The following is a 7,646-nucleotide window of genomic DNA, read 5'->3' on the forward strand; positions in this document are numbered from 1 at the left end:
GGACTAAAATGAGAAATTAGTAAAATTACAAGGACTTGCTATAAATTAACAGTAAATATGGGCTCTAGTAGGGTTCCAAACAATTCGGCTAAACATGGGATTGAATAAAAATGGTTAATTTACATGTTTTGGGCTTAGGAACTAAATTGTATAAAAGTAAAACGTTGGGGGCAAATTTTTAAAATATCAAAAAAGACTTAATTACATAAAATGAATTGATTTTTCTGTTAGATTTAGTGAATTGAAAGGAATTATTATTTTAGATCAAGAACGAGTAGAAAGTCGAAGAGAAGAGAAAATTACCGAATAGTTCCTGTACTTAGTCAATGCTGCAATTTAGCCTGGTAAGTTCGTATAAATTGTAATCATTATAATGTTATTTAAATTAAATGTTTACTATGTTTTTTTAATAGAAATGAATCAATATATGTGAGAATGTATCCACATTATGATGAATTGACAGATATCGAGTCCCGATTGAACCTTAAGAATTCTTAGGATACAAAGGATATGTCATTAAGGATTTCATGTTTCGGGTACTAGTCTTGAATGTCATACCGATGCTGAGGTCCTGCATTTATTGCAGATTCTCCACAATTCGTGTGAGCAACATCGTGTAGCTTGCATTTCGACTCACAACTCATGTGAGTAGGCCCACTTCACAGCTCGTGTGAGCATTCATGTAAAGAAAAGATTACGATTTTATGTAAAGGCACACTTCATGTAAGCTTTCCCGAGTATTCGATGTAATTCTAGATGATTCAACGAGTAAGAAAAAGAATGGAACAGTAAATGGCTTAATGAAAAGGTTCATGATTATATGAAAGAGTTTATATTTATGTAATGTATCTTATGAAATTTTACTTATGATGTAAATGATTTTATATGTGTTGTTGATGAACCTATTGACATGCGAGTTTGGTGATGCTGAATAGACTTATATTAAACTCAAGGCATTCGTAATGGTTTATGCTTAACCTCTTAATTGTAAGATTGGAAATAGTAAGTATGCAAATGGAATGAATCAATATCTTATGGTAATGGTGATGAAATAATTGTTATGTTTATACATGATTGATTTCATATGAATCATGAATAGATGTACTAACTTGTGAGTTTAATGGTGTTATATAAGCTTCTACTAAGCTTATGGCATTGGTAACGGTCTGTACTTATACTATAGATTTCACTATGAAATGGTAGGTTATGTTTTAAGTTTATACGAACTTACTAAGCATTTATTGCTTACCTAGTTATTTTTCTTTGTTTATAAATTACCAGAAGCTCAATTGATTGGAAGTTTGTCGGAGATCTATCACACTATCCAGTAATTAATTTGGTAGTTTTTGAGCAAATTGGTTAAGGTTTATAATGGGCATGTATAGGATGATTTGTAACTGTATTATGGTGTATGTGTTAATGATGTTTTGGTATGTGTAAGCTTTGGTAAGCTATGTTGGTTTGGTTCACCTTGATGCCTTACCAAGTTATGTGATTTTTGGTTACTTTAAAATGCTTGTTGATATTCTTCTCTTGGCATGTTGATGATAGTTTGAAAATGGTTACTAGTGACATGTTTTAGTTCATATTCTAACTAGGTTATTATGTTTGGAAATGGCAAATTAACATGTATAAGGTGGTTTATAATGGTGCTTGATGAATATGTAAATGGTAATTAGTATGTTTGCGCCTTGATGTTTAAGTATGGTTGATGGACTTACAATGCTTGATTAGGTAAGTCCTTTTGGTCACTTTTTGCTAATGGATGTCAATAGCATATTAGTACAATTTGTTGGTTTGAAAATGGTCAATATGTAGTATGTCTGGGTAAGTAATTGAATAGGTTATCATGTATGAATTGGTACAATATTGACATATTTTTATGCTTGATAGTTGATACCATGATGTATTATAGTGCCTTTAAATGACATATTGGTTAGTTGAAATAGGGTCTTGGGAATGACATATATACATGTGTTTAGGTAAGGTTTTGGTGTTTTGAAAGTGTGCATTATAGGTCTAAATGTTGATGCATGACACGGTTTTGAAATGGCTTAATTTTAAGTAAATTTTGGTCCACACAGCATGTGACTCAGCTGTGTGAGACATACGGCCTGGCGACACGGCCGTGTGTCATCTAATAATTGCAAAGGGTTCAAGTTAGTGAATTACACGGCCTGACACACGGGCATGTGACACGGCCATGTAACCCTACTCAAAGAGTTATACGGATGATGACACAAGCTGAGACACGACCATGTCCCCTTAGTTCAAAGGTTACACAGACATGTGTCTCAACCTTTTGAGGCACACGATCGTGTAACTCCTGTTTTAAAATTTTTGTATAGTTGTAAAGTTCAATCTAATAAAAATAAAGGGACAGCTGAATATAGAATTGATGTATAGTTGTAAATTTAGCTTTAGTCCAAAAATATAATAGTAAAGATCACAAATTTCAATATCTAAAAAAATATTACTAAAATATACCATATCAAAGTTTAAAATTGCATAGCAAAATTTAATCAAGAATTAGAATTTAGTTGTAAAGTAGAATCTATAAAAATAAAGTGACAAAGCCATTAGTTCAAAAGTATAATAGTAAATATGTGACAAATTTCAATATCTAAGAAATAATATTAAAACATACCATAACAAAGTTTTTTTTTTAAAACCTAAGTTTTATTTTTTTTATTTTTTTCTTATTTTTCAATATGCAATGATTGAAAAGAAAATTATTTTCTTTCAACTTTTTCATCTTTCTTATTAATATTTTTAATATCTTTTTATATTTTTACCCTTTCAACTTTTCGATCTTTTTAATTTTCTATTACATCTACCAAACAAACAAAGCCGATAAACGTGGAAGCAAATTACAATCCCCTGCTTAATGCCAAAACCAAGTAAGATGAATCATGCTTAAAGTGGACGGAGACAAGATGTCAAATGTTGTAAATAATGTTGAAAAGAAACGGATTCGACTAACATTGCACGATTTCAGGAATGGCTTTTCCATAAATTTTATGCGAAACCCACATACAATAACGTTAAACAAAGCCCGAAAATTCCAGTGGTCAAAGCAAACGATACAAATCTAACTCCAAAGAGAAGAAAATTGGCTTTAGCCTACTCAGTACTCACTGCTCTTTACGAGCTTTAAACCTGGCAGGTTTTGCAGGTATTATGTAGCCCAAGATAATCAATGCTATCGGAATGATGGTTCCAATATAATACACACTCCCATATGATGCAAGTGTCTCGTGCTTGCTTAATACCTGTACCATACAACAAGGGAAGTATATTAAAAGCTAAGTTACGGAAATAATATTATCTTGATCATCCCAGACCATCTGTCCAGTGACATGGCCAACCGATTAATGGCTTGATTGGGTGAGCGAATTATCACCCAAAGATGATAAATTTCAAAAAATTAATGGTTTAACTTTACTAGAGAGAGGGAGTAACCATAAAGCCAACACAGGAGTAGTTCAGAACCAGAAGTGTGTAAGCAAAGTTCACCACGGCAAATGCTTTCTTCACAAGAGCCATGTTTGTGGGTACAGCTTTTTCCCATTGGTAAATAACTGCTCAGAAAGAAAATGGGAGAGGTGAACAAATAAATGTAATAATACAATGATCTGAATAACAATAACGATGCACAAATCAATACCTCTTGAACCAGCAATCATCAAAGCTGATTGAACAAAGAATATGATGTACCCAGGATACAGTCCCTATAACAAATCAGAGAAGGCAAGAACAAAAGGTTAGCGCCAGGAAATTTTCGAGTGAATTCTACTATCATATTTTTTAGAATTGCCTTTTACAAAAGGAAGACAACTATAAGAACATCATAAAGGTTTTTCAGTAGTGTAGCAAATGACTCACATGCCAAACAGCACTAACGGTCTGTGTGGCCAGTAGCTGGAAAAAACCAGGCTTCTTCCCCTTCTTAACAAGTCTCTCATAAACATCTGCACCAATAGAGTACTATTTTAACTTTTCACTCTGGATATCTTATGACTTTAGCTTGTATTTGATTCAAATGCCCCAGATATCCAAGAAGTGCTTCATGCGAACAAAACTAAAATAACTGCTGTTACTTTAAAAGCTAAAAGCCATAAAATATTGTAATCAAACAAATAAAAAGTTATCCAAAAATATATATATAAAAACTTATTAATTAACTAATTTATCCTTTTCTTCCATGCTTTGACTCATCACACAAAATTTAACAGTTGATGGAGATTTAGACAAATGGGGGACATATACCTACCACCGGACAGCATCTAGCCATCAAGAATCCAATAATAATAATAAAAGCCAGAGGATCAACCTTAATGAAATCAGAAACCAATTCCAAAAGCTGTTCAGATTGTTAAGCATTATATTTACATGTACAATATACACCAACAGCATATTTAAGCAAAACTGACCAACAAAACACAGAAATGAATAGCAGCAAGAAACACTCACAATGACGAAGCCAGGTGCTGACTTGTATGTTCCAGACAAGTGGTAAAAGCACTGAACTCTTTGCTAACTCAAATCCTAGGATATCAACAACCTTTGCTCGATCCCATTTTGGTTTTGGTGGTGAAGATTCAGTCCATCCACTGAAACCCAAGCCAGATATAATCATAGCAGCCTCTGAAATTGACCAGATGAAATAATATTTCCACCGCATTGTAAAACCAGACATATACTGGTAACTCAACTTCCTCCAGAATCCCCATTCTTGGTATGCAGGATCAGTAAACCTTGACAAGGGATGAGATGGTGAAAGGTAAAGAAACATGGCCATACAAAAAGCAGCTTGGACAAGCGCTCGTAGAGTTGCTACATATGGTGATGGTGATAGTCCTTTATCTGAATGAGCCCAAATCTTTAAAAGGGGAGGAGGGCAAGAAGAAGAAGAAAGATCACCAAAGCTGCATCCTGGTATCTTCAGAGTAGAAAAGGCATGCAGAAATACAAGCAACATAACAAACTTACCCCCTTCCCTTCAGTCCAGTCAAGGTAGTCCTTCATCTCGTAAACTGGACCAGCAAAGTGACTGCCACAGCACAGGCAGTACCCAAAGTATTCAATCAAAGAAGGTAGCTTAATCAACCGATTTTTTTTCTGAGCCTCACGTAAGTCTTCCTCTTTCAACAATCCATCATTGTAGTTCATTGCACATGAAATGACTTTCAGTGTCAAGACCATCAACGCGCCTAAATATCATCAGAACGTGCCCCACAATTATCTAACATGTATAAAGTACAAAAGCGCTCCCTAGAAAACTGATAACCATGGGAAACCTTGAATAATAATGTACATAGATGCATTTTCAACAATGTAAATTAAATGTCAAAGCAGGAACATATTAAGCATTACAGTCCAAACAAAGTGTCAGCTACAAGAACAAAAACCTAGAGACATTTACATCAGGTACATGAATCCTCTTCCTCCAATCATTCCTATCAGTTGCCATCCTCTCTTCAAAATCTAATAGATTCATAGAATTTGTTACCACCTCCAACCAGGTCCTTTTTTGGTGCCCCTTCAACCTTTTATCTGTAAGTCACCTGTTTACTCCATTCTTCTAGCAGGGGCATCTTTTGATGTGTCCTAGTCCTATGCAGCCAAAGCAATGCAAATGGTTTTTTCTAACATTATCCTTAGGAGCTGTCCCAACTTGGAATCACGATGAACTAATTGTGATAAACAAAGGGTTGAAGATTCATCAATGCTCAATACAGCAATATGAAGGAGAAACTCTAAACATGCTTACCAGTGGCATCGATACCTCCTTGCTTCCATGCATCCCCGCTCATGTAATATACATGGCTACAAACATATAAAAAAGGAATAGTCAAGATTCTAAAATAAGTATTATTTACAAAGACTCAGTTTATAGCGCATGCATTAAAAGGATTTTCAAAAAAACTTCAATAGATAATCTAATATCAATCAAGTGTTGCATAAGCAATATTGTTCCCACAAATTTTCACCAGCATCGTCAACAACCTTAGATGTTAAAAGGAATGAAAAGTGTATATGCATTTACTAAAGTATTCAAGAAGACAAACATATAATTTTGTCAGTCAATTTAGCATGAAAACCCAGCAGGCATGACCATCAGGTTTTTTCCCCCTCTACAACCTTTTCCTAAAGATAAAAATAGAAATAATTCAATTTCTAGAATTACAAACCCAAAAGCATAAATCAAAATGCTGATCTTTTTAAATGTCAAGCATGTAAACAGGACAGAATATAACAATCTTAAGATAAAGTCCACGACAAGTTTCTTAACAAAAACCAATGAAAGACTTACCAGCCAATCAAAAAACCGAAACCCAAGAAAAAAGTGATAATCCCACACTTGGGACGATAAAGAACCATTGCAGCATAACCCAACAACATGGGCACCAAAAAGTGCAGATTTGAAGAAAACCCAAATGACAGATAGGAAAGCAACGCTCCTGTAAAGGCTGAGTAAAGATGTTTAGCTAGTGGACCTGGAACAAGTCGCCATAGAAAACTCGTATAGTCGTCACAAAGCATAAAAGGAACCGAATCACCGGCACCGATACCCCGATCGATGCGGCCATAGTCACCATGTCAAGTTCCATCTTCGTTTGGGATTTGATTCAGACCGAACTGAGAAGTGGAAAGGAAGGGAAATGATGAGATCGGGAATGGTCAGTAATTTTGATTTTGAGAATTCGAAATTTAACCGTGTATTTTGCATTTTACCTCGAGATGCACGAAACTGGTGATTTGTTCTTGGTTATGATCAAATGCAACCGTGGTCAAGTTAGGTATTCTGAATATACATGTACGTTGCTCGAAAGGGTTTTATTTGTTTATTCCCAAATGCGGCATTTTGTCATGCATTGAATGGAGAGTGGTGAGGACGGGCGGGATTGCCCATTGAAGCGCGCCCTAGGTTTGCGAATTCGATTAAGTTTCAAAATTTTTGGATTTAGGATAATTTGGAAACACTAATTATTTAGACAGGTTTGATGTTTTGGCTGTGGGTTCTCGGGTGGGCTTTTGTTGGGTGGAAACAAGACTGTCATCTTCATCTTTGGAGTTTTTTTGATGGTTGCAAATAACTTTTGTAACAGCCCCGATTTTGGGCCTAGTCGAAATAGTGGTTTTGGGATCATAAATTCGACGAGAAAAAAATTTATTTTATTATATTTTTATGGTCTACGATTTCACAAAATGATTTCGTGAAAATTTAGTTCAAAAATTTTGACGTTTGGGCACTCAATTTAGTCAAAAGAACTAAATTGTAAAAAGTGTAAAAGTTGAGTTCTACATGTTAGAAGTGTTTAATTATTATGTAATTTTAAATTGGAGGTCCTTATATGGAATTAGACCATTGGTTAAGTTGGTGGACAAAAATGGAAATGAGATAAGTGAAATAGGATATTTTTAAGTTAAGGACAATTTGGTAATTTGGTAATTAAAATGAATTAAAAAGACAAAATAGGCCAAATTTTCATCATCTTCAAGCTTTGGCCGAATTTTACAAGAGGAGAAGCCATAGTTAGGGTTTTCAAGCTTCCAAGCTCCATGGTAAGTGATTCTAAGCCCCGTTTTTAATGTTCTTTACGTTTTTGAAGCCCCGATAACTTGATTTAGCTATTTCTAGC

The 7,646-nt window shown here is 34.6% G+C and overlaps 1 pseudogene; it reads right to left on the bottom strand.

The window, feature by feature from the left end:
• Positions 1-2,992: 2,992 nt before the first annotated feature.
• Positions 2,993-6,732, bottom strand: LOC107963749 (lysophospholipid acyltransferase 1-like; annotated as a pseudogene).
• Between the last annotated feature and the right edge of the window lie 914 nt (positions 6,733-7,646).

This window comes from Gossypium hirsutum, chromosome D06 (genome assembly GCF_007990345.1).
Source record: "Gossypium hirsutum isolate 1008001.06 chromosome D06, Gossypium_hirsutum_v2.1, whole genome shotgun sequence".
Classification (NCBI taxonomy): domain Eukaryota; kingdom Viridiplantae; phylum Streptophyta; class Magnoliopsida; order Malvales; family Malvaceae; genus Gossypium; species Gossypium hirsutum.